The sequence below is a fragment of the Danio rerio genome, chromosome 3, assembly GCF_049306965.1.
Source record: "Danio rerio strain Tuebingen ecotype United States chromosome 3, GRCz12tu, whole genome shotgun sequence".
NCBI lineage: Eukaryota > Metazoa > Chordata > Actinopteri > Cypriniformes > Danionidae > Danio > Danio rerio.
Window position 1 is genome coordinate 8,880,000 of NC_133178.1, and position 27,501 is coordinate 8,907,500.

Here is a 27,501-nt window from a genome sequence, read left to right on the forward strand (position 1 = left end):
CCAATGGGTAATAAAGGGGTGTTCATATTTGCACTACTCTTTCAACACAATCTCACGGCAATTTGTACATTTTTGATTTAGTGGCTATTTCGTATTAATTTGTACGATCTAATTTGTACAATTTGCTCATCACCCAATGACGGTTGCGGTTAGGGGTGGGGTTGGGTGCCACGCCTCCTTTTTAAAATTGTATATTTTCGAATAACTGAACTCGTACGAATTAGCCACTAAACTGACTAAACGTAAAACAGCTATGTTTCCTCGTGAGATAAGGCTGGCCTGTCTGTCATGCCATGGTTTTTGACTCTTTAGGCAAGGCAAGTTTATTTATATAGCACATTTCATACACAATGGCAATTCAAAGTGCTTTACATAAACAAGAATAAAAGAAACAAGTAAAATAAAAATAAAAACAAATAATAAAAATGCGTAAAAACAAAACAAAACATAAAAACAGGTAAAATGTGATATAAAAGAATGAAGAAGAAGAGAAAAACAGGATAGTGCAATCTGTCGGACGCAGCACAGTGCTCATTCAGTAAAGGCACAGCTAAACAGATGTGTTTTCAGTCTTGATTTGAATGAGCCTAATGTTGGAGCACATCTGATCATTTCTGGAAGTGCCCACTTGATGAAATGAGTGATGTGTAGTTGTGGTTAGTCTACTCTCCATCAGCTTTGTGTGCTTGACTGTTTGGCGCCATCTTGTGTCTGAATAATACTCAGGTTAGTGTATACTCCATCAGCTCATTTTAATTTCTGTCAGCTTTGCGTTTAATTAATTAATTAATTAACTATTATGACTCATTACAATGTTTTGTGTCTAATTTTTATGCTTTGTGGCAGATAGATGTGTAAAATAAGATATAAAGTACATCTAGGAGGTTTGTTTTCGCAGCCTTCAGTTTTATACAACAGTGCTCTGCGTTACATCAAGCTGCCAATAAACCTCTCTGGATTTATTCTGTGATATAAAGTAGCTAATGCATCAACCACCTGGCAATATAGTATTTACTGCTCAAACAAGTGACATGCTGCAAGTTTCAAACTCGCCTTTCATTTCTCAGATGATTCCATGTGTTGAGTTTCAAGTGCAGCAATTTGTGAAGACACTTTCTGTTGACATTTTTCCTCGAGTAGTTTCGACCCAGAACTTGGAAATAACATCTCATCTCATCTGAAGAGCAATGTTCCTCACCTTTCTGGATGAAACGCTCCTCAGCATTACATCAGAGCGGCTGCCGATTGAAGATTACATCAACGTCAAGATGTTCAGTGTCGAGAAACAGCGTAACGTTCATCAGCGAGTGAAGGATCCAGCGTGACCGCGGCTCGTCACGCCTGTAGCTCTCGTTAACACAGGTCACATCACACATTAATGAGAACCAACGCCAATTAACACGCAATTATCCCTCACCTTCACACACCTCACGTCAGCTCAGCTCACAGGTTTATTTATGTAACAGCTTCGGCTTTGGTTCACATTCCTGTCCAGCCTGTTCCTGTCAAGTAAAGATACACACACACAGACACAGACACAAACAAACATGCTGGAAGATGCGATGGTTTGAAAGGTTGCAAATTAGGCTAAAAATGAAGTAGGAAATTATCAAAAAATTTAAGGATCACATCAAAAAATTAAGGATCACTTAATTTTAAAAAGGCTTAGTTAACAGCTCCCTTAGAGTGAAAGATTGTTGAATGCATTTAGCTGATCTCTACTTCTGATGCAAGCACTTTTAGCTTAGCTTAGCATAAATCATTGAAACGGATTAGACCATTAGCATCATGCTCAAGAAGATATTTAAAGTTCTGATCATTTTAGGTACCAGTGCTGTGTAATCCATTTTAGAAAAGTACACAATCAGTCACACACACAAACACAAATTCGCTCACAAACACACACTCACACTCATTTGTGCACACAAACACTCACACACTCGTACTAACTCAAGCACACACACACTCACGCACACACGCACACATACATACACAGAGAGAGATCAGTGATGTATGCGGGCTGCACTGGAGCAGAAACACTGGACTCTCTCCGGCTTCACCGCGGTAAAATAATGAGCAGAGGCGAAGCCAGGAGCCATTACCAGCACCACCAGCACCATTACAGCATCACGTCCCATTACAGACACACAAATACATCCACACACACTCACGCGTCCTGCCGGAGCAGAGGCGCTGGATCACCTGTGGACGGGACTTTGTGTTTGCGCTCAGACTACCCTCACTTCATCTGTTCATTACTTTCAGCAGCCAGAACCAACGGAGGAACATGATGAGGAAAGTGGAAGGAGTGTAACGGGTCTGGTGTGGGGTTATTACGGTTAACTAGAGAGGACTTGACACAACCGTAAACACATCTAGCAGACAGGAGACTGCGCTCAAACAACAGACATAATCATAGAGGAAACAAAGACACCTCACTGAAGTTCCGAAAGCAGAGATAAAATGTTTGCTGTAAACATGCTATAAATGTGTGCAATGTTGCCAATTATTTTCAATGAAAAGACGCTAAGCTCTGCCCGAAAAGTCGCTAGATTACATCATACATCAAGTTGCATATAACTGACATCATCACGTTCTACAGTTTCTGTTTGTTTATTTGCCAATGGTTAATCATTCATTTTCTTGTTGGCTTAGTCCCTTTATTAATCCGGGGTCACCACAGCGGAATGAACCGCCAACTTATCCAGCAAGTTTTTGCGCAGCGGATGCCCTTCCAGCTGCAACCCATCTCTGGGAAACATCCACACACACACTCATACACTACGGAAAATTTAGCCTACCCAATTCACCTGTACCGCATGTCTTTGGACTGTGGGGGAAACCGGAGGAAACCCACGCGAAGGCAGGTAGAACATGCAAACTCCACGCCAACTGAGCCGAGGTTCGAACCAGCGACCCAGTGACCTTCTTGCTGTGAGGCGACAGCACTACCTACTGCGCCACTGCGTCGCCTGCCAATGGTTAATAAAGGGGTATTCATATTTGCACTACTCTTTCACGGCAATTCGTAACTTTTTGATTTAGTGGCTAATTCGTATGAATTCGTATGATCTAATTTATACAAGTTCGTACGATTTTCTCATCCCCCAATGACGGTTGCCATTAGGGGTGGGGTTAGGTGCACGCCTCCTTTTAAAAAATCGTACAATTTCGTACGACTGAACTTTATGAATTCGTACCAATTTGCCGATAAACTGGCAAAACGTAAAACACTTACGTTTTCTCGTAAGATCAGGCTGACTCTTTATACAAGCATGCCAATTTAACAACATGTATTGCTGTCTGAAAGTAGTATATCAGTATAGATGTGTAATGAATTTACAATAATCTCTCAGATGTGATGAACTCAGACAAGTTCCGGAACTGTCTCTAAAACGTCTGTGATTTTGGACAATAAATGATTAAATGGCCAAATTAAATTGTTAAAATAAAGGAGAAGCAGATCGGTTTGACTGTACAATGGAGATACCTCACACTGCAGGTGCTAAATCATTTGCCGTCGGTATGCAGAGGAGTGATCTGCTTTCAGGCTGCAGGTGGGAGAGACTGCTGTAGGAAGAAAGGGCCGTCTGCCGTGCTTTGAAGCCTGGTTTATACTCGACGCGTCGGCTAGTTTGCTTGAGTGCGCGCGGCGAATGTGACGTGATTGCGGACTTTGCGGAGGTTGGCTTTGGGTACACGCGACATGATTTCGGCTGGCAGAGCGCATGATTTTTTTTTTTTCTTTGAGACAATCCTTATAATCATAAATATGATTATAAAGCTGCAAGCAGCAATTTAGAGGCCAAACACAACAAAGTCTAAAATGCAAAGGGTTATTGCAGATCATTTTGGAGAAAAGAAAAACAAAATTAGGAGGCTAGTTGCAGAGGAAATACTAAATAAATAAATAAATAAATAATAATTATTAAGTATTACTTGACAGTAGCACTAACAAAACAAACAAATAAAAGTAAATCTAATTATATTCACTTAAAACTGATTAAATTTAATAAATACAAATTAAGGGGCATCAGTGAGTGAGCGAAGCTGGTTTGTATGTTCTCCCCGTGTTGGCGTGGGTTTCCTCCGGGTGCTCCGGTGTCCCCCACAGTCCAAACACATACAATACAGGTGAATTGAATACACTAAATTGTCTGTAGTGTATGTGTGTGAATGAGAGTGTATGGGTGTTTCCCAGTACTGGTACCTGCTACATAAAACATATGCTGGATAAGTTGGCAGTTCATTCCGCTGTGGGGACCCCTGATAAATAAAGGGCCGTGAAAATTTTTTTTAAAAAAGCGAAGTAGAACAAAAGATCCTCAAATCTAGACATCATGCAGAGATCCAAAGAAATTCCAAAACAAATGAGAAAGAAAATAATTGAGCCTGGAAGAGGTTTTGAGGCCATTTCTAAAGCTTTGGAACTGCAGCGACAGACACTACACAAACACACTTACACACACACTTACGCATTACAGACACTACACAAACACACTTACAGTACAAAGACACACAATTACACATTACAGACACTACACAAACACTACTGACACACACTACATCCAGACTACAAACAACACATTACAGATGCACAACAGACAACACACACACACACACACACACACACACACACACACACACACACACACGTCAACTCAGCAGATTTACAGCACAAATCTCTAAGACTAAAATGTGAGCAAATGGGCATTTTCTTTTCCTGAGGATGATTGTGTTGTTTGGCTCTGTGGAGTTGCTGGAGACACACCTGGACTTCAGCTGGGGCGAAAGCAAGTTTTATCCAGCATTTGTTACAGATACTTAAAAAAAGAAAAGAAGGAAAAGTAGCAGAGGGAATTACCGTTGTGTTGTGTTAGAATAAGCTTCTCGACTGCAACTGCAGTAAATTGCTCAAGTTCTGCTGAATGGCTTTTTCAATAAATGATAACACTGTCAAAATGTTAAAGGCACTTTAGAAAATAATAGCCAAAATTATACACCCTCCTCTGATTTTTCTTTCTTTACATGCATTTCCCAAATGATGTTTAACAGAGCAAGGAAATTTTCACAGTGTTTCCTACAATATTTTTTTTCTTCTGGAGAAAGTCTTATTTGTTTTATGTCAGCTAGAAAAAAAGCAGTTCTAAATAAAGAAAAAAAACTTAAGGTCAAAATTATTAGCCCCTTTAGCAACATTTTGTTTTGATAGTCTACAGAACAAAACCACTGTTAAACAACGACTTGCCTAATTACCCCAATTAAGCCTTTAAATGTCACTTAAAGCTGTATAGAAGTGTCTTGAAAAATATCTAGTCAAATACTATTTACTGTCATCATTCATTCATTTTCTTGCTCAGTCCCTTTATTAATCCGGGGTCGCCACAGCGGAATGAACCACCAACTTATCCAGCAAGTTTTTACGCAGCGGATGCCCTTCCAGCCGCAAACCCATGTCTGGGAAACATCCACATACACACACACATACTCACATACACTACAGACAATTTAGTCTACCCAATTCACCTGTACCGCATGTCTTTGGACTGTGGGGGAAACCGGAGCACCCGGAGGAAACCCACGCGAAGGCAGGGAGAACATGCAAACTCCACACAGAAACGCCAACTGAGCCAAGGTGCGACCCAGCAACCTTCTTGCTGTGAGGCGACAGCACTACCTACTGCACCACTGCCTCGCCTACTGTCATCATGGCAAAGATAAAATAAATCAGTTATTAGAAATGAGTTATTACAACTATTATGTTTAGAAATGTGTTGAAGAAATCTTCTTTTTTTTAAACTGATACTGGGGAAAAATATACAGGAGGGCTGATAACTCAGACTTAAACTGTAATATCAGCATTATACACTCACCTACCACTTTATTAGCTACACCTGTCCAACTGCTCATTAAAAGGCAACAGTAACTCAAATAGCCACTTGTTACAACCCGAGGTCTGCAGAAAAGCATCTCTGAATGCACAACACGTCCAACCTTGAAGCGGATGGCCTACAGCAGCGGAAGACCACACCAGGTGCCACTTCTGTCAGCTGAGAACAGGAAACTGAGGTTACAATTCACACAGACTCACCAAAATTAGACAATACAAAACTGGAGAAACGTTGCCTGGTCTGATGAGTCTCGATTTCTGCTGCGACATTTGGATGGTAGGGTCAGAATTTGGCGTCAACACCATGAAAGCATGGATCCATCCTGCCTTGTATCAACGGTTCAGGCTGCTGGACGTGACGTAATGGTGTTGGTGTATTTTCTTGGCACACTTTGGGCTCATTAGTACCAATTGAGCATCGTGTCAACGCCACAGCCAATCTAAGTATTGTTGCTGACCATGTTCACCCCTTTATGACCACAGTGGACCCAACTTCTTCCAGTGGGATAACACACCATGTCATACAGCGTGATTCATCTCAGGGTGCTTTCACAACTGTGTATCGATTCAGTTGTTCCGAAACAGAGATTACAATTGTTACATTGTTGCTCTTTGCTCTTGGAGCGGTTCGCTTTCACACTGCAAAGTTTCTAATCGGACCAAAAGAGCTAAAACAAATCACGTGCGAGTAAACTCTCCTCACATTGGTCAGAGTGTCAGGGTTCATTTTGCAGCGTCCCGCTCATCTGTCAGGAGAGGTGGTGGTTTGGTGGTGATTGACAGGGTGCGCGCGCGTGACGTGTCTGAGCAGAGACGCGGTGGGGAGGGGTGAGAAGGGTGCGCGACGATGCCTATTTGAGGACCGGGAGGGAGACGCAAGATTACCGGAAGATCATCACTCGTTTGCGGGCATCCGGAGACTCACGAAACTTCCCGCCATACTCATAAATCTCTCTTCATATAGCTGTAAGCCTATTACATATCCATAAAACACTGTGATATAACCGCGCTCGGATCGGATCGCTTTCTCACTGCAATCGAACCGCTCCAGGATCCGTTTCAATCGAGCTGAGACCACCTCATTCAAGCGATCTCGGAGCGATTACTTTGGCGTGGAACAGAGCGCGATTGCCCTGTTCACATATGCCAAACGAACCGCGCTAACTGGCCAAACGAGACACGTTCCGAAACAAAAGTGTAGGTGTGAAAGCAACCTCAGACTGCTTTCTTGAACATGACAATGAGTTCACTGTACTCAAACGGCCTCCTCATTAAATGTAGAGCACCTTTGGCATGTAGTGGAACGGGAGGATCGCATCATGGAAATGCAGCCGACAAATCCCAAGCAACAGTGTAATGCTATCATGTCAATATGAACTGAAATCTCTGAGGAATATTTCCAGTCGCTTGTTGAATCAATGCCACAAAGGATTAAGGAAGTTCTGAGGACAAAAGGGTGTACTAGTACTAGTAAGGTGTACCTAATAAAGTGGCTGGTGAGTGTTTATAGCATGTAAACCCTATTTTATTTTAAAGTGCGAAAGAGGAGTTTGCATTTCTTGGCCCAGTTTTGCAAATTAACCACAATATAAATTGTACATAAACCTGTACCTGTTATTTCTTTCATTAAAATAAAGTTGAAAATGTTTGTAATGCATATTTAAGCAGAAAAGTTCCAGAGTTTTAATAGGTTTACTGCTAATACGTGCACACAATTGAACATTTCACTCATGATTTAGACATTGCGTTACAAAACAACCCCAAAAACTGTATTTTTGCCAGTACAGTTTAGTCATAAAGCGGTCACACATCATACATTATTCTCAGTCTCGCGCCAGCGTTTACATGCCATCTCTGTCTCCATCAATTCTGTGTTTCTCTCTCTCTTCGGCTCACTTCTCCTCATTCTCAGTGTAAATGTCTTGTTTACTACAGTTGTGGAGTTTTTTTCCCTCAGGGAGTTCACAGAGTCGCTGCTCCAGACTCCACGAAGACACAAAATCTCTCCCAAACTCTCTCTCATTCTGCTCTGAAAGCCAGAAAACTGAACGCTGACTTTATAAACAGCAGCAAAATCGAACGGAAGCTTGTAAAAAGGACTGAGAAAGACCTGCACAACTATAACACGAGCCGAAGGACACCATGAACACACATTCAGCTGCTCTACCATTATCACCACTATTCCAATGCTATTGAATATTGAGAAAATAATGTGCACCCAGTGTAACAGAGAGAGCGTAATAATGTACGCCCTTATTTTAACAAGAATTCAACAGCATCAAACATTCATTATATAATTCATAAATATAATATATTGTGCTGTGAAAAAGTGTATGCTCCCTCCCCTACTTAAAACAAAACTTAACAATGGCTTATCACACCAGAGTTCAATTTTTTTTAGCCTAATCACCGCCTCACCAGTTTGAAATCAGGAATTCCATTAAACTGGATCTGTCGGACAAAGTGAAGTAGACCAAAAGATCCTCAAAAGCTAGACATCATGTCAAATTCCAAGGAACATATCAAAAACAAATGAGAAATCCGTCATTGAGATCTACCAGTCTGGAAAAGCTTATAAAGCCATATCTAAAACGTTGAGACTGCAGTGAGTCATTATCTACAAATGGCAAAAACATGGAACAGCTTGCGAAAACCCTTCCCAGGAGTGGCCAGCCGACCAAAATTACCCCAAAAGTGCAGCAACAAGTCACAAAAGACCCAACAACAACATCCAAAAAACTGCAGTCCTTGCTTGACCCAGTTAGAGTTAGTGTTCATGACTCCCCCATAAGAAAGAGACTTGACAATAATGGTTTCCAAGACAAAAAAATATATAAGTATACTGTTAAAGGGCACAGTTTACCCTTTTTTTAAGATTTAATATTAATATTATGGTTCTTCTGAGTGTGCCAGTTTAGGTTCAGTTCAAAACACAGTTCAGGTTTCTTTATTATAATGTGTTAAAAAGTGTCATTTTGGGGGCGTGTAAACAATGGTTGTTATAGGGGTGTGTTGCTTCACATGATAATTAGTTTCAACTTCCCGCCCAACTTAACAAGGGGGCAAAGCCAAGAGCTCCCCCGCTTTGTGTATGGCAACAGACAGGCAGACATAGAGGACCAGCATTCAGCCCGACATGTACTCAAACGCAGACCAAGCAGAGACTCCTAATGTGCCAGAATATGTCAGAATGGTAGTTAAAAAATTATTTAAGTCTTTGTAAAGTTTTACAGCCGCTATGTAATGATGTATGCACCATCCGTATAGGGATGCAACAGATTACCGGTTTAACTATTTTAACGTTTCCTTTACTCACTTTATAATGTTGGGGTCCCAGACAGTATGTAACTGTCAAATAAAAAATATGTAAAAAAAAAATAATAATAATTATATATATATAATTATATAATTGGGGTGTACATCATCCCAATATGAAAGTCCATACACTATACCTACACCAACTGTCCAAACAGCTTGAAAAGTATATTTTTTTTACCATAGGTGCCCTTTAAGCAAAAATAACATTAAGACTAGTCTCAGTTTTGCCAGAAATTATTTTTATGATCCTCAAGACTTTTGAGAAAATGCTCAGTGGACTGACGAGACAAAAGTTGAATTATTTAGAAGGTGTTTGCCCCATTATGTGTGGCCTAAAAGTAACCCCACTTCTCAGAAAAAGAGCATCATACCAAAACTAAAATGTGGTGGTAGTATTGTGATGCTTCAGGAGCTGGAGGACATGCTGTGATTAAATGAAACCATGAATTCTGCAGTGTTCCAAAATATCCTGAAGGAGAATGTCCGGCTATCTGTTAGTGACCTCAAGCTGAAGCAAACTTGGATTCTGCAGCAGGACAATGAATCAAAGCACACCAGCAAGTCCACTACTGAATGGCTGAAAAAAAAAAAACACTATAAAGACTTTGTAGTGGCCTGGTCAAAGCCCTGACCTGAATCCAATTGAGATGCTGTGGGATGACCTTTAAAAAGGCGGTTTGTGCTCGAAAATCCTCCAATGTGGCTGAATCACAACAATTCTGCAAAGACGAGTGGGCGAGAATTCCTCCACAGCGCTGTAATAGACTCATTGCAAGTTATTGAAAACACTTGATTGCAGTTGTTGCTGCTAACGGTGACACAACCAGTTATTAGGTTTAGGGGGCAAACACTTTTTCACAAAGGGCTATGTAGTTTTGTCTTCTGTTTTCCCCTTAACAATAAAAACCTTCATTTTAAAGCTGCATGATGTGCTTACTTGTGTTATCTTTGACTAATATTTAATTTTTTTGATGATCTAATAAATATTAAAGTGTGGCAAACATGCAAAAACAAAAATTAATAAGGGGGAAACATTATTTTACATGTAAAAATTGCTTAATTAATACAAGATAATACTTTATACTAAAATAGAACCTACCTTTTGGCTACTGTGTGACTGTAAAAGTGTTGATAGAGGGTTTGTTTACTGGTCCACATGTCTAAGTATCCCTCGTTTCCTCCTCCAGGGTAAATATGTGGGATTTTAGAGCATTGTTTAAATTATCCAGCAACCAAAAGACCCACTACTTGGGTAAAGAATTAAATGTGCATACTAAGAATGTCAGAAAAGGATTATTAGATTCAAATCAGTACTCCAAAGTATCAGCAACCTACTAATAGTCACCAGAGCACAAAAGAGAAAGAAGTAAATCTTTTTATGAAGCTGGATTTGAGGCAGAAAAACTTTTAAAGACGAAACTTCTTTTCGGTAAAAGGCTCTGAGGAAATACTTTAAAGGATGTGTCTGTTCTGTTCAACTGCAATCTACCGGAAACATCCAACACCTAGGAGGAAGAAAAAAAAGAAAGTTTATCTGTTAAAAGTCAACAAAAGCGAGACTTGTGTGCAAACGGACTGATTAAAAGTTTTGTAAAGCGTTTGTTTCAACTCCTACCATTGCCAGAAAAAAAAATCAGACGCACGCAGCAGAATCCCCAACAAACTGAACGTCATTCATTTCTCATTTAAAAAGAAAACAATTAATGCGTCCGAGCGCCGTCTATTATTCTTCTCCACGTCAATCATTAAGGTAAGAATTAACGCTGCATTTCTCCTCAGATATTTAAATGAGTGTCTTTCTCCTGGCTGTCATTTGTGTTTTCTGTCATTCACAGGTTTTTTTTCTCAGTCAACAGCTTCCAGAAGGTGAAGATAAAGTTTTTTTTCTGTATCTGTGCTGGAGCTGGAGCTGTGCGTCTCGGATAAGGACATCATGTTTCCAGTGGTTTGTTAAAAAAAGTAAAGTCTATGGTATTTATTCATTTCTCCATCTGACTACATTGACTTTGGCAGTCATTCATACTGCACAAGTTGTGGATTTAATTGGCAGAATATTAAATAAAATAAAATTTTAAAAATTGTCATTTTTTATGTGATTTTAAAATGAAATGTAATAATTTTTATATATTGATTTTTCAATTTTATAATTTAGATTTTATTATCCCAGTCATTTAAAATACAATAAAAATACAATTTATATATATATATATATATATATATATATATATATATATATATATATATATATATATATATATATATATATATATATAAAAATAATTTTCTATATATTTTTAAAACCTTATTCAGGTTTTATTATCCCTGTATTTTACTATAAAATTTTATTCTGATTTTATAGAAAACTACATAAAATAAAAATAAATATGTTTTTTATCCTCATTGTTATTTCGTTTAATAAAACAAAATAAAAAATTTTCTATATTATCCCCATATTTTAAAATACTATATATATTTTAAAAAAAGATAAAATTCAGATTTCATTATCCCCATGTTTAAATATCTTTGACTTTTGATTATTAAATAAATTATAACATATATTATTTTTATTTTATATTTGATTTTATTATCCACATATTTTTTTCATAAAAGAAAATAAAAAATCCTATTATCCCCAGGATTTTAAAATAAAAAAACATATTTTAAATTTTTGATTAAGATTTTATTATCCACATATTTTAAAATAAAATTAAATTCTGATTTTATTATCCCTGCATTTAAAAAAAAAATGTTTTTTAATCTTCATTTTTTTTTGTTTGTTTAAATAAAATAAAATATTTTTTCTATATATTTAAAAAAAATATATATATTTTTAATTCAAGAAAAGGAAGATTCAGATTTTAAAAATTAGTTTTAAAATTAAATATTAATGAGATTTTGGATTTTATTATCCAGATTTTTTTATTTAAAAAAAAAAAAAATAATATTTTTAATTTTTAATAAATATTTTATTATCCACAAATTTTAAAATAAAATAAATATTTTATTTTCCCTTTTTTATTTTAAAATAAAAGTTATCCACATATTTTAAAATAAAATTATTGTTATCTTATATACTATAATCTTAATATACTATATATATAATTTATTTTAAAATTCAAACTTTATTATCTGTATTTTTAAATAAAAGAAAGATTTTGATTTCATTATCTCCAGCATTTGAAAATAAAATATTCATAGAATTCTGATTTTATTAACCAGGTTATAAAATAAAATAAAAAATAACATATTTAAAAAAAAATAATTAAGATTTTTTTTATCCACATATTTTAAAATAAAATTACATTTAGATTTTACTATCCCTGTATTTTAAAATAAAATAAATATGTTTTAAATGACAATTTTTTGTTTTATAAAATAACAAAATAAAAATTTTTTTCTATATATATTTTTTAAAAACATGTAATATTTTTTAAAAAGAAAAATTCTGTTATTATCCCATGCATTTTAAAATAAAATTTAATTAAAATTTACATTTTATTATTAAGGATTTTTATTTTAAAATAAAATAAAAAATAACAAATTTTTAGGTTTTTAACTAAGATTTTATTATCCATATTTTAAAATAAATTTAAATTCAGATTTATTATCCCTGTTTTTTCTTATTTTAAAATATGTAGTTATCCATATGTTTTAAAATAAAACTCTTATTATCTTATATTTTATAATCTTAATATCCTTAAATGAAAAATAAAATTCAGATTTTATTATACCCAATTTGTTATTTCTAAATAAAAAATGCATATATTCATATATAGTTTTATTTTTTTAAACATATTTGTTATTTATATTTGTTATTACTTTTTATTCAGAATTTCTAACTTACACATTTTAAATTAAAATAAAATTCTGATTTCATTACACCCATTTGTTATATCAAAATAGTAATGTTTTTCATATACATTTTCTATTTTGATTCAGATTTTATTATCCTTTTATTTTAAAATAAAATAAAATAAAATAAAGCAAACCGCACATACCTATTGATGTAAATACAGCATATCTGCAATGGAAAACAAGCAGACGTACAACTGTAAGTACAAGCAGAACATCATGTTTTCTATTAAAAACACACTCACAGAGAGCAGGAAAAAAAAAAAGTGAAAATATTTTACCTTTAGCTTGTCGCTGCATGGGCCGGTGCACTCAGAATTCATCTTCCTTATCTACCCAGGGTGCATACTGTATTTTGCATGTCAAAACATACCCTCCAGATACTAATATGCACCCTACTGGAGCAAATAAGGTAATGAGATGCACTTTCTCCAATATTTATTTTTTACCCAGACCATAAGGCAACTCCGAAACTTGTGAACTGCTTACATAAACAGCACTGTAAGGCATCATATGTGCCCTATGTAGACAGCGGACTGCTCACTAGCTTTAGAAACAGAAATGATTGTTCAGAATAACATACTACCTACATGAGAAACAATATAGCAATGTACAGTGAATACCATCTTTGAGCTATATGGTAAATTGTATTATACTATTAATATAGTTTTTGTTTTTTAAGAACCTCTACATCGTACTGTACAATTGACTGTAATGAACTGATAAACCGCAATACATAGTAGAATACTTTAGTTTTTGCTACAGTGAACTGTGGTTTAATGTAGTATATCATACTTCTAAAAAACTACAGTATTGGGTCATCTGTTTATGTTACTAAAGTTGTGTTACCATGGCAACTATAGAATCACCACAACCGATTAATCCAAGTAATTTAAATATGGTTCAAAAGAGCTATAGTATTTTTTCATGTGGGTATTAATGCTATCTTCATTATTCTATCTGTATTAGCAACATATGTAATATACCGAAAAGTGAAAATATAAGAGCTATAAAGTAAAATTAAATAAATCATATATTTTAAATAATATGATGTAATACCAAACAACATAATAACGGAACTTTACACAACTTAAAGCAATGTAAAGTAACTTGACGCAACTTAAGGCAACGTAACACAGCATAACGTAATGTAACAATGTAGCTAAATGTAACATAACTTAAGATAATATAACTTAAGATGGGTTAACGTAACAAAACATAACAACATAATGCAACACAGCATAACTCAATGTAAATTAACAACTTCAGTTAAGATAATGTAACTTCCCATAATTTAACATAACATAATGCAAAAAATTATGTAAAGCAAACTTAACATAAGGTAACAAAGCAACTTAACGTAACTTAATGGAAGGTAGCCTAATGTAGCAAAGTTTAATGTAACAACTTAATGTAACTCAACATTGTACCTTAATGTAACGTAAAAAACTTTGGGTAACATAGCTTAAAGTAATGTAACTTAACATAGCTTAATGTAACAAAACGTAACAACATAATGCAACATAGCATAACTTAACGTGAATTAACTTAGCGGAATTTAATGTAGTGCAAACTTAAAGTAACTTTATGCAACAAATTAATGTTATGCAACATAACAATGTAACTTAATGTGATGGAACTTAAAGTAGCTTAACGTTACACCATAAAATTTAACAAATGAATGTAACTTAATGTAGCTTAATATAACATAACAGCTTAAGGTAATATAACAAGATAATTTAACTTGACGTAGCTGTTGTTAAATTACAATGTTAAATTACATAACATGACATAACATAACACAATGTAACTTAACTTAGTGTAACAATGTAACACAACCTGACGCAAATTTAACGAAGTAACTTAACGCCACTTAACCTATCTTAATGTAACGGAATGCAACGCAACATAATGCAACTTAACTTAAAGTAACTTAAGGAAATGTAACGCAATATAACATAATGTAACACTGTAGCTGAATGTAACAATTTAATATAATATAACTTAAGATAATGTACTTTACCATAATTTAACATAACATAATGCAACTTAATACAACATAAAATAACTTAATGTAACGCAAACTTAACATAAGGTAACAATGCAACTTAACGTAACAATGTAACATGATGCAACACAGCATAATGTAACTTAATGTAATGGAAATTAGTTTAACATAACATACTTAACATAAGGTAACAATGCAACTTAACGTAACAATGTAACATGATGCAACACAGCATAATGTAACTTAATGTAATGGAAATTAGTTTAACATAACATACTTAACATAAGGTAACAATGCAACTTAACGTAACTTAATGGAAGGTAGCTTAACGTAACATAACAAAGTTTAATGTAACAACTTATTGTAACTCAACATTGAACCTTAACGTTTCTTAATGTAACGTAACAAGATAACATAACTTAAGGTAATGTAACTTAACATAGCTTAACGTAACAATGTAACAACATAATGCAACATAGCATAACTTAATGTAACTTAACTTAGCATAATTTAATGTAATGCTAACTTAAAGTTACTTTATGCAACAAAGTAATGTAATGCAACGCAACAATGTAACTCCATGTGATGGAACTTAAAGTAGCTTAACGTAACAATATAAAATTTAACATAAATGAATGTAACTTAATGTAGCGTAACAACTTAAGGTAACATAATAAGATAATGTTACTTTAAGTGGCTTAATGTAAAATTACATAACGTGATATAACATATTGTAACTTAACTTGGTGTAACTTAAATGTAACACAACCTGATGCAAATTTAACAAAGTAACTAAATGCAACTTAACCTAATTTCAACTTAACCTAATTTAGTGCAACGCAACATATTGTAACTTAACATAATCTAAAGTAACTTAAGGCAATGTAACACAACATAACATAATGTAACAATGTAGCTGAACAAAAAATTTAACATAAATGCAACTTAATGTAGCTTAATGTAACGTAACAGCATAAGGTAATATAACAAGATAATTTTACTTGACGTAGCTGATTTTAAAATAACTTAACGCGACATAACATAATGTAACTTACAATAACTTAGTATAACTTATTGTAACACAACCTAAATCAAATTTAACAAAGTACCTTAAAGCAACTTAACCTAACTTAATGTAACGAAATGCAACGCAACAATATAACTTCACATAAATCTAACTCTTAACTTAAAATAGTATAACTTAACGAAACAAAATAACGCAAATGTAACTTATTTATTTATTTTTTAATGAAACTTAATGCAAATTTAACACAAACTGAATGCACATTAATGTAATGTAATCCATTAATGTAACTTAACATAACGAAACTTAAAAGTAGCTTAACGTAACATATCAGAACTTAACGCAACATAACTTAATGTAACTTAACATACCTTAATGTAACGTAACAACTTAAGGTAACTTCAGGCAATCTAACTTAATTTAGCTTAATGTAAAATTACTTAACATAACAACATAACGTAACTTAATTAGCATAACTTAATGTTACTTAAAGTAGCTTAACATAACATAACTTAATGTAACTTAACGTAGCTTAAAAAAACACAACCTAACTTAACAACATAACATAATGATGAAACGCAACAATGCAAATAAAGTAACTTAATACAACTTAACGTAACGTAATGCAACGCAACAAAATGTAACTTAGCGCAATTTAAAAGTAGCTTAAATGTAACGTAACATAAATTAACGCAACCACTTGACTTAACATAACGCCTGCAGAACAAACCACGTTTTCCAAATAACTCGCCTAATTAACAACCTACAGTTACATTTTTAAATTGCACTACGCTAAATACTAGTATCTCAATTTCCCAGAAGAAAAAACATATGTACAAAATATATAAATAAATCAGCCATTAAAACTATTATGCTTACAATTTGTTGAATCTTCTCTCCATTAAACAGTACTTGCTAAATATTTTCAAAATAATAAACATTTCACAGGAGAAATAATACTTATTTTTACACAATAAATAATATCAGATTAAGAAACCTAAAATGCCAAATTAGACCTTAAGCTTATGCTACAGCGTAATGTATGTGTCAAATTTTCCAGCTATAAGATCATTTTCCTGCTCTTGATTCTAGTCAGCACCAGCAGCACATTTGTAAGCTTGTGTTATGACAAACTCAATCAATTTTACTTGAACATTTCTGCTTGTTAATTCTAGGTTTGAAATCTGCTGGACATTCGCCTATGCTGTTACAGGGAACATCTGCCAATTACAACCACAGTGCAAAAAAACCTGACCTGTCTCCAATAAAGAATGTGTGGTTCTTTTTTAAGCACGAAATTTGACAACAAAAACCCTGTACTGTTGCCCACCTTAAGACCTATTTGCAAGAAGAATGGACAAATTACACCTGAAACACTTCATCTCTTGGTGTTTTCAACCTCTAAACATCAAGTGTTGTGAAAAGGAATGGCAACATTACAAAGTGGGGTAACACTTTAGAATAACTATCCGTTATAACTAGTTTGTAGATCATTAATAAACTGTTAGTTAATGAGTTACAAATGACTTGTTAAAAAAAGTAAATAGTTTGTTAATTATTCATAACTGTGCCTTATAGATAGCCAAAAGATAACTTACAAGCTGTTAGTTAACAAGTTATAAATGGTTTGTTAACTGTATTTTAATGATTTATAACTTTAACTGATACATTATTAATAGATCACGAACAAGTTGTTGGTAAATTACTTACTAAAGACTTGTTAAGTATCGGTTAATAGTTTATATGCGTTATTGGGACGTTATTCTAAAGTTGCAAGTATTTTCATTTATTAACTCTTAGTAAATGAGGAATAGTTGCAACTAGAATAACGCTTCAATAACACACATAAGCTAATAGCTAACACTTAACTAATATATTAACTCACACTTTACAGATCAGTTGTTCATAGTTTGTTAACCATCTACAGTAATAATACCATTGAAACTTTTCTAATAAAATAATTTTGTTTTTATTTTGTTTTTATGTTTAGCACAAAAAGTACATAAACCTCATGGGTTTGTATTCTGTTGTATACTGCTGTTCTGCCATGTAATGGCTATGTGTGTTTCTATACATTAAACACAATGTTCAACATTTCATCTGTGGAGTTTCTTTGGTAAAATACAGCACACAGAAAAGACTATGAGTGGAACAAGGTTAAGGTAAAAATATTATATATTTTCAAATTTAAAATCAAATTTCTCAAGCTTGAACTTGTTCCATCCATTTGCTGTTTTACAAAGTTTCACTGGTATTAGTAGATGGTAAACAATGAACAACTGATCTGTAAAGTGTGAGTTAATATACTAGTTAAATGTTAGTTATTAGCTTATGTGTGTTATTGGGATGTTATTCTAAAGTAGCAACTATTCCTCATTTACTAAGTTAATAAATGATGAAAAGTTGCAACTTTAGAATAACATCCCAAAAACATTTATACACTATTAACTGATACTTAACAAGTCTTTAGTAAGTAATTTACCAACAGCTTGTTCGTGATCTATTAATAATGTATTAGTTATAGTTATAAATCATTAAAATACAGTTAACAAACCATTTATAACTTGTTAACTTACAAGCTGTTAGTTATCTATTGGCTATCTATATGCACAGTTATAAACAATTAACAAACTATTAACTTTTTATTTAACAAGTCATTGGTAATTCATTTAATAACAGTTTATTAATGATCTATTAACTAGTTATAACAGATAGTTATTCTAAAGTGTTACCATGTGTTGCAGGAATCAAAATTGGCATAAAGTATGTATTTCAAAAAAATAAATATAAAATAAAAATCATGAGGAACACAATGAATAATGTTTGTTTTATTGTCTGTACTGATATACAAGTCAAAGTAAATTTACAATCACTTCCTACTTTTTTCATTTCTGTCCTAACTTTTTTCTGATTTGAGGTTTGTACACTGTAGTACAAGACACCATCCTGGTACTTTGGATTGAACATCCACTCTGCTATGATTTGGGATGCTCTAATCTGAACGGCAAAAGAATGACATGTTCATTGTGATTCGATTTTAACTACAAGCAAGCAGGTCTGAAGTCACCGTTCTGCCATGTTGGTTCTAGACTGACATTAAACTCTCTTAAGCTGTAGATCGCTAATTTAAACAGTCTTTTGCAGGCTCAGAAACTTTGGCTAATCCTCAGCTCGTTACCTAGAGAGAAAAAAAGCAGTGTTTCATATTGGTTCTCGCTCACTGGTTTGCTTCATCAGCATTTCAGGGCTCCACCGAGACACGTTCCTCTCGGTCTCTCCGAAATAATTGCCTTCAAGCCCACCGTTTTGTTAAACAGAGAGTGCGAGAATCCCAAGCTTTAAAAATGCCCTCAAAGCCTTGTGATGGAAAACATGCTTTGTACTTTTAATTAAGCGTTTACAATTAAACTCTCGTCTAGCTCTCAGATAGACTCATCATTTAAGAGAAACTTCTGCAAGTCAGTTTTCATCTTACTTTAATTAGGCCTACAAGCATTTGCTATGCAAGCCGCTATTACCGATGTCTATACATTGTTAGTTTTACAAAATGACAATGCCAATGCCATATTTTTTTTTGTGGATCTGCAACTTTTCACACAAGCAAAGGAGATATATAAACAGACACCTGCCACTTTATTAGGTACAGCTACAACTGCTCATTAACGCAAATTTCTATTCAGCCAATCATATGACAGCAACTCAGTGCATTTGGGAATAGTCAAGACGATCTGCAGCAGTTCTAAGTGAGCATCAGAATGGGGAAGAAAGCTGATTTAAGTGACTTTGAACGTGAAATAGTTGCTGGTGCCATTCGGGCTAATCTGAGTATTTCAGAAACTGCTGATCTACTGGGATTTTCACGCACAACCATCTCTAGGGTTTACAGAGAATGGTCTGAAAGAGAGAAAATATCCAGTGAGTGGAAGTTTTGTGGCTTTGTTGATGCCAGAGGTCAAAGGAGAATGGCCAGACTGGTTGTTACAACCAAGGTATGCAGAAAAGCATCTCTGAACACACAACACACCCAACCTTGAGGCAGATGGGCTACAGCAGCAGAAGACCTCACCCTGTGCCACTCCTGTCAGCTACAAACAGGAAACTGAGGCAACAATTTGCATAGGCTCACCAAAATTGTACAATAGAAGATTGAGAAAACGTTGCCTGGTCTAATGAGTCTCGATTTCTGCTGCGACTTTCGGATGGTAGGTTCAGAATTTGTCATCAACAACATGAAAGCATGGATCCATCCTGCCTTGTATCAACGGTTCAGGTTGGTGGTGGTGGTGTAATGGTGTGCGGGATATTTTCTTTATATATAGATATATTTGGCCACAGCCAACCAGACAGGTTTCTTGAACATGACAATTAGTAGACTGCACTCAAATGGCCTCCACAGTCACCATATATCAATCCAAAGGAGCACCTTTGGGATATATATATATATATATATATATATATATATATATATATATATATATATATATATATATATATATATATATGGTGTACACTAATAGTGTAACCCCCACACCAAAACCACCAACCTGAACCGTTGATACAAGGCAGGATGGATCCATGCGTTAATGATAATTTCTCAGTGAATATAGGTAACTTTTGCCGCATTTGCACAAGACCGATATTTATTAAAATACTTTTTTGGTCACTAAACATATTTAAAAATAGAAAGATAATAATTTTAAATTATTAAATAATTTTCACTAATTTAGTATAATTATATTTAATATAATATAATTATAATATAATATAATTTCGGGTAAAGACATTTTTGAACTGTTATCGTAAGTTATCTTGTTGGATTATCTCCAGATCAAAGCACTTAAAATATATCGTTGCTGCTTGTTCAAGTTACTTTTCAAAAATAAGCTGAAACAACACAATTCCTAATTATTACTCTTATTTATTTTTTTGACAACTTAATTTATTTATGTCCACATAATACTTACGTTAACCTAATCAAATTGTGTTTGGGACAACATGAATGAATCGTGTAGAACCCTGCATTTTCTTACGATGACTGTATAAACACAAATATAATATCGATAAGCATCCTATAGAAATATATATATTCATTTAAATGACAGATGCTTTTGATTATTACTGTCATTATTTATTTATTATTAATTATTTACTTTGGTATTTTTCAGTCTACATCATTAATATGTTATGAGTATTATGAACCATTGTGATTTCTGGTATAATCTGAAAACCCATAACCCAATTTTTCAAAGTGAGGAACTGAACTAACACGAACCACATCCTTCAATCCATACTACATCAGTTCCTCACTCTGAAATTTAGCGATAATGACATTTCTTTTCCTCTCTGTGTTCAGGTTTTCCCTTTGAACTCCTGCTGGACTAGACAGACTCTCACATTTCATTCCCTTTCAGAAAGACAAGACTATCCTGCAGAGTGTCAGCAACAGGTGCTTTCACTTACCATCACGACAAAATTATTAAAAAATTTGTACGTCTTAATCTTCGGAGAGCTGTTTAATTGTAAAGTTTGATGACATGCTTTGGAGAGGTGAGAGAAAAGAGACGGATAATGAAAGCGGAGGGTTAATAAAACAGTCTCAGGATGAGTATGTGTGGGTGAGAAAGGTCATCGCTCAATTTTATTATGAAAATGATAACTTTCCGCAGCTCCACACCAATAAAACGCGCATGGCAAAGGTTGATTTTTTTATGAAACAGGCAATATTCTCGGAGCTAACAGCGGCGGAGTTGTCGGCTTTAGTTTCAGTGACATTGATTGGTCATAATCAATGGTGTCCCGCTATTGTGGGCTCCCCGTGATCTGGCTGGCCTTCACAGCAGCACTGCTCTAAAACAGCAGTGTTGATTTTACACTCTTCAATAATGCACACGCTCAGTGTTTGACTAATCAGAGCGCATTGGCTTGATCCTCTACAAACAACATCATTGGTCTTTCTCTCAGCAACAGAAGCAGGCTAAAACTGAAAACAGACACCTTTTTATGTCGTCTCAGTGGCGTTTTGGGAACGGCCTTATGGAAAAGAGGTTTAGTTGTTCAAAATTATACCTTTTTTTGAGAAGGAAAAAAGATTTTGTGAAAAAGGAGACGTCATGTACTGTTACACCCCTAATAAGCAGTGCTAACATTCTGAAAACATTACAAAGCCAGATCATTCTGAATGCATCCATTTATTTTCATTTTAACTTGGTTCCTGTCGCCACAGTAAAATATAGCACCAGCCCTTCCGGCTGCAATCCATTGCTGGGAAACATCCATACACTCTCGCATTCTCACATACACAGTCTTACACTACGGGCAATTTAGCTTACCTAATTCACCTATTGTGCATGTCTTTGGACTGTGAGGGGAACCAGAGCACCCGGAGGAAACCCACAAGAACACGGGGAGAATATGTATGCCAACTGACCCAGCCGGGACTCGAACCAGCAACCTTCTTGCTGCGAGGTTACAGTGCTTACCACTGAGTCACCGTGCTTCACAATTCTAAATGCAAACAAGTGAAATTCAATCATTGCATTCATAGAAAATAACATTTTTAGTGTTTAAACCTTTTACATATTCTCTAAACATTCCTAAACAAGTGGTAAAATCAAACAAAAAGTGCTCAGGGGCAGCTTAAATAATGTGTCAGGGCTCTTTGGGTTAAAGATTCATCTGAAAAAAAATCAAAAGTCACTCCAAGGCACTCGAAATAAGTGGAAAAAATATTAGAAAGCCTTTATTGACATGGCAAATCCTTAAAACTGCAACTACGCCTTTCAGCAAACACTTGCCTTCATCAGGGTAACCACCCATGGCTTTTTAATATTTTTTTCCACAAGTAGTAATATTTTAGTTATATAATAATAAAAAAAATTAAAATGTTTTGTACACTTTAATGTAATTGATAATATAATTAACTCAAATAAAAATGCATTGATGACGCTTTGATATATAAATTAAAAAATAAAAAATAAAAAAACATATATATATATATATATATATATATATATATATATATATATATATATATATATATATATATATTGTGCTACTGCATTATCACCAAAAATAAATAAATAAAATACTTGGAAAACTGTTCAAGGTTTCCAGCATGGATGACAAGTAGCAACATTTTATTAACATTACACTAACATCCAATTATTACTACTAGAAAATATAGCTTGACGCCAGGGGTCTTAAAGTCAAAATGGTAGGGTTGACTAGTATGGTTCTGAGTGGTTGCTAAGGTGTTACTAGGGTGTTTTGACTGGTTGTTAAGATGTTGCTAGGCGGTAGCTAAGATGCTTTGAGTCATTGATAGGTGGTTGCTAAAGTGTTGCTAGGCGGTTTCTAGGGAGTTTGAGGTAGTTAAGGTGTTGCTATGTTGTTGTTAAGGTGTTGCTAGGCGATTGCAAGTTGTTGCTATGCTGTTGCTAGGGTGTTGTGATTAGTTGCTAAGGCATTGATGGGCTGTTTGATGTGGTTGCTAAGATGTAGCTACATAGTTGCTAAGGTGTCTTTGGTCATTGCTAAGTGGATGATAGAGTCAAAGAGCTTATAATGACCAAGAGGCGACACTCTTGTGTAATTTGGGAAACAGTCACTAGAGGGCGTCCATTTTGGAATGAAAACTCCAATAGAACAACAGCATATTATTTACATTTACATTTAGTCATTTAGCAGACGCTTTTATCCAAAGCGACTTACAAATGAGGACAAGGAAGCAATTTACACAACCGGAAGCAATTTACAGTCAACTGTTAAAATGGCTGATGATTGTGATAATAAGTGATGTATTGTCGTCTTTTAGGTTGTATCTTAGCTTTAATGCGCTTTTTAAATAAATGAATAAAAAGCAGCTGCTTGCCATCACGACAGTAATGAGATCCAATGGACGACCGATCACTTTCACTCCAAAATGGCGGAAACCAGGGCTGTTGCTGGGTGCTGCTGTTGCAATGGAACGTTCTATTGAGTGTCGACTCTTGGTTATTCTAAGCTCTTTGGTAGAGTGTTCTGAGTGGTTGCTAGGCGGTTACTAAGACGTTGTTAGGTGGTTGCTAAGGTGTGGTTAGGTGGTTACTAAGTTGTTGCTAGGCAGTTGATAGGTGGTTGCTAAGGTGTTCTTAGGTGGTTGCTAAGTTGTTGCTAGGCAGTTGATAGGTGGTTGCTAAGGTGTTGTTAGGTGGTTGCTAAGGTGTTGCCAGGCAGTTTTTTTATAAGAGATGTCTAGGGTGTGGCTATTAAGTTTAAAGGTCATCAGTGATTGGAAGATTGGTAGTCTGAGTTAAATGAGCCCAACATTAAGTCTGTATGACAGTATGGCGCAAAGTTATGAGGTCATAAAGTTTGGTCCAATGTTAAAAGATTGGGACAAATTTTCAAGGTTAGTTTTGGGAAAACCACAAGTCAAGTTGGAAAAGATACAGCAACTTAATTCAGTATAGCCTAGGAGGAGATGCGTTCTTAAAATAGTCCAAGAAGAAGAAGAAGATGGAAGAAGAATACGTTTATGTAGTATAACAGTCTGTTGGCTTTCTCAAGCCGCCATAATGAGTTGTAAAATCTATTTGTGTATCATTTTGAGCTGAAACTTTACATAAACACTAGGGACATCAGAGACTTACTTTACATCTTGTGAAAAAAACAAACAAACAAAAAAAGAGCATAATAGGTCTCCTTGAAAGACTAGATAACCTGGAACACACTCTGTTAACGTACAGCAAGAACATTTGTTCATTTCTGTGGAGAAAGTCGTGCCAGAACATTGAGCTGCCAGTGTGCCGAGAGCTTTCCCTGTTAGCTGGGAACATTGCTAAAGACTGTAAAAGAATCAAACTGTCCAGTGCATCCATTGTTACAGTCCAATTATAATTGCAATTTCCCAACTCCGAGGTGCTCTATAGGAACTTCCCAAGAGGTCTCAAAGGCAAAATAAGACAAGCATTTTTCCAGCAAGGTCGTAGTTTTGTTTAGTTTTTTTTCTCCACAAACTAGCACATAGTATATACACAGATCCCAGCAGAGCCGATCATTATTTGTGCTGTTTTCCTTTTAGTTTTGTGTGTGTGTGTGTGTGAGTGAATACTTTGAGTAGAGCAGCGAACTATAGTGGCCTTCAGCAGCAGAGCAATCTCTCCATCCTCACACGCCGGCAAAATAACAAATAAGCCCTCCAAACAATCACAAACCCCCGCTGAATTTCTCCGCCTTTGTTTTGTAATTTACATGAACAGATTGCGATAGCGGCGCCGGAGAAAGCCGGCCGTCTTGTTTGCCGGCTCACTTTTGGGAAGTCTCTCGCAAATCAGCCTCTTTTGTTTGCCTGTGTTCTCCGCTCCTCAGAGTCCTCACGTTCTGCAAGAACATTTGTCGAGAAGTAAAGCGCTTTTAAGTTTTTTTTTTTATCTGTGTAGACTCCAGCTGGGATTTATTTTACCCGTTTAGTGTCCGGGATTCAATAGAAGCATGTGTGGCTTTTGGTTTAACACTGGAGCTTCTCAATGAGGGCCAAAAAAAAAAAGATTTCTGCAAAGTCATCTCTTCACTACTCCCCAAAAAAATGTTCTTTTCTATCGGCGTAATTAAATCAGCCCAAATAATTGTGCGGCTATTTGTGAGATTAAATTGAAACCCTTACAAAAGCCATTCATTTCGGAGCCAGGTTTGCTTTAGCGGTCAGTGTTTGCATTTGTATGCATTAGCATGACAAGGCAGGAGGTCAGATGGTCTGCAAAATGGACGAATGGTCGGAGATAATCTAGCAAATTTAGCCGAACGATATGAATCCATAAAGCCTTACCGCGCCGTAATGAGGTTTGCTGATGTCTGGGCTTTTATTTCAGCCGATGTGCACGATAGAGGTTATTATCCCCGGAGAGGAATGGAGATTTTATCTGTCTCTCCATCGTGCCGTGTGCGCTCCGATGTCCTTGGGTGGTTTTGTTTTAGGGGCATTCGCAAATATTTTTGGGCCATGAGGCGATTTAAGATCTGCTTGTCCGCATAACACTGTGACAAAATAATGGCTGCGTTTGGAATGGAATACAAGCTGCCTTGTGTTTACTGAATGCTGTGCAGTTGTGTGTGTCTATGTGTGTGTAAATATATAGTAATAATAGAAATTAACAACAATATAATAAATTATAGTAATTAATAACAATAATAGTCACTTTGCAAAACTCTAGAGTTGAATTTTCAACATTAAAATTGGACAGAGTAGAGATCAGGGTCCCATAATTAGTGATGGGTCGTTTGTAAACGATTCGTTCATTTTGAACGAATCTTCAATATGACTCGGGAACTACGAGTCTTCTCAGGGAGTGATTCGTTCATCCGCGCGTGCGCACATTTGTGCAGGTAGTATCGTTAATTTCAAGTCTTCATCACATTGGCAGAAGCCAATCATATGCGTTTAGAGCCTGAAAAAGAATTGATCCGCTCACCTCTCAAGTCCTCTATTAGGTCTGAGTCACTTGTTCATCACGAGCCAATCATATGCGTTTAGAGCCGGAAAAAGTTTTGATCTGTTCATCTCTCGAGTCCTCTATCGGGTCTGAGTCACTCGTTCCCCACGGGCCAATCATACGCGTTTAGAGCCGGAAAAAGAATTGAACCGTTCATCTCTCGAGTCCTCGGGTTTGAGTCATTCTGTCATGTGATGAACGAACGATCATGGCTCCTATGGGCTTAGACTGTGCATTGATTAAGATTATATGTGACTGTTAGTGTAACGTGAATGAACCCCTGACATTTGAAAACATGAAGAGGTGAGCTGAGCAAAGAGACAACATGCCTTCATAGACAAAAGAGCAGGTAGACATTGAATTATTATTTTCTCCTTCTTATATTCTACTTATGACTTATTTGTCGTGCAATCAACCTTTTAGGCTAGCTGTAGATGTGTTTGGAAGCAATTCGTAACATTTTAATAATATTTTGGCAAATTGAACCAAATGAACGAAATGACTCGGATCTTTGAGTCTCGTTTATCAAGATGAACAAATCTTTTTTCGAGCCAGTAAAATGATCCGAACTTCCCATCACTACCCATAATGCAATTCACAATTGTAATTAAACTGAAAACAATTGTGAATCGCAAAATTAACAGATCCTTTTTTTTAAACCCCAATTGAGAAAAAGTTGGGAGAGAATGGAAAACGCATATAAAAAAGGTGATTTTTTTTGTGCAATATATTTATTACTTTTTTCAATTTGCACTACAGATTACACAATTACAGAATAAAAGTCATGAAGACACAGCAAACTTTTTACCCCCTATTCTCCCTCCCATCAACCTAAACCCTTAAAAAAAAGGGGGGGGGGTATGTTTAAATCAGGTAGAGAGTGTTTCCTGAGTGCATTTTTAGGTACTACATTTGAATTTAATTGTACTGCTCGGCCGTT

The 27,501-nt window shown here is 35.3% G+C and overlaps 1 long non-coding RNA gene across 1 annotated transcript in view; it reads left to right on the top strand.

Annotated features, from left to right (window-relative positions):
- The first annotated feature begins 8,731 nt into the window (after nt 1–8,731).
- The window catches only part of LOC141381140 (uncharacterized), a 693,969-nt gene continuing 675,199 nt past the window's right edge, over nt 8,732–27,501 (top strand). Inside the window, exon 1 of the long non-coding RNA XR_012400836.1 lies at nt 8,732–8,921. This is a non-coding gene — a long non-coding RNA (uncharacterized lncRNA). The remainder of the gene's footprint in view (nt 8,922–27,501) is intronic.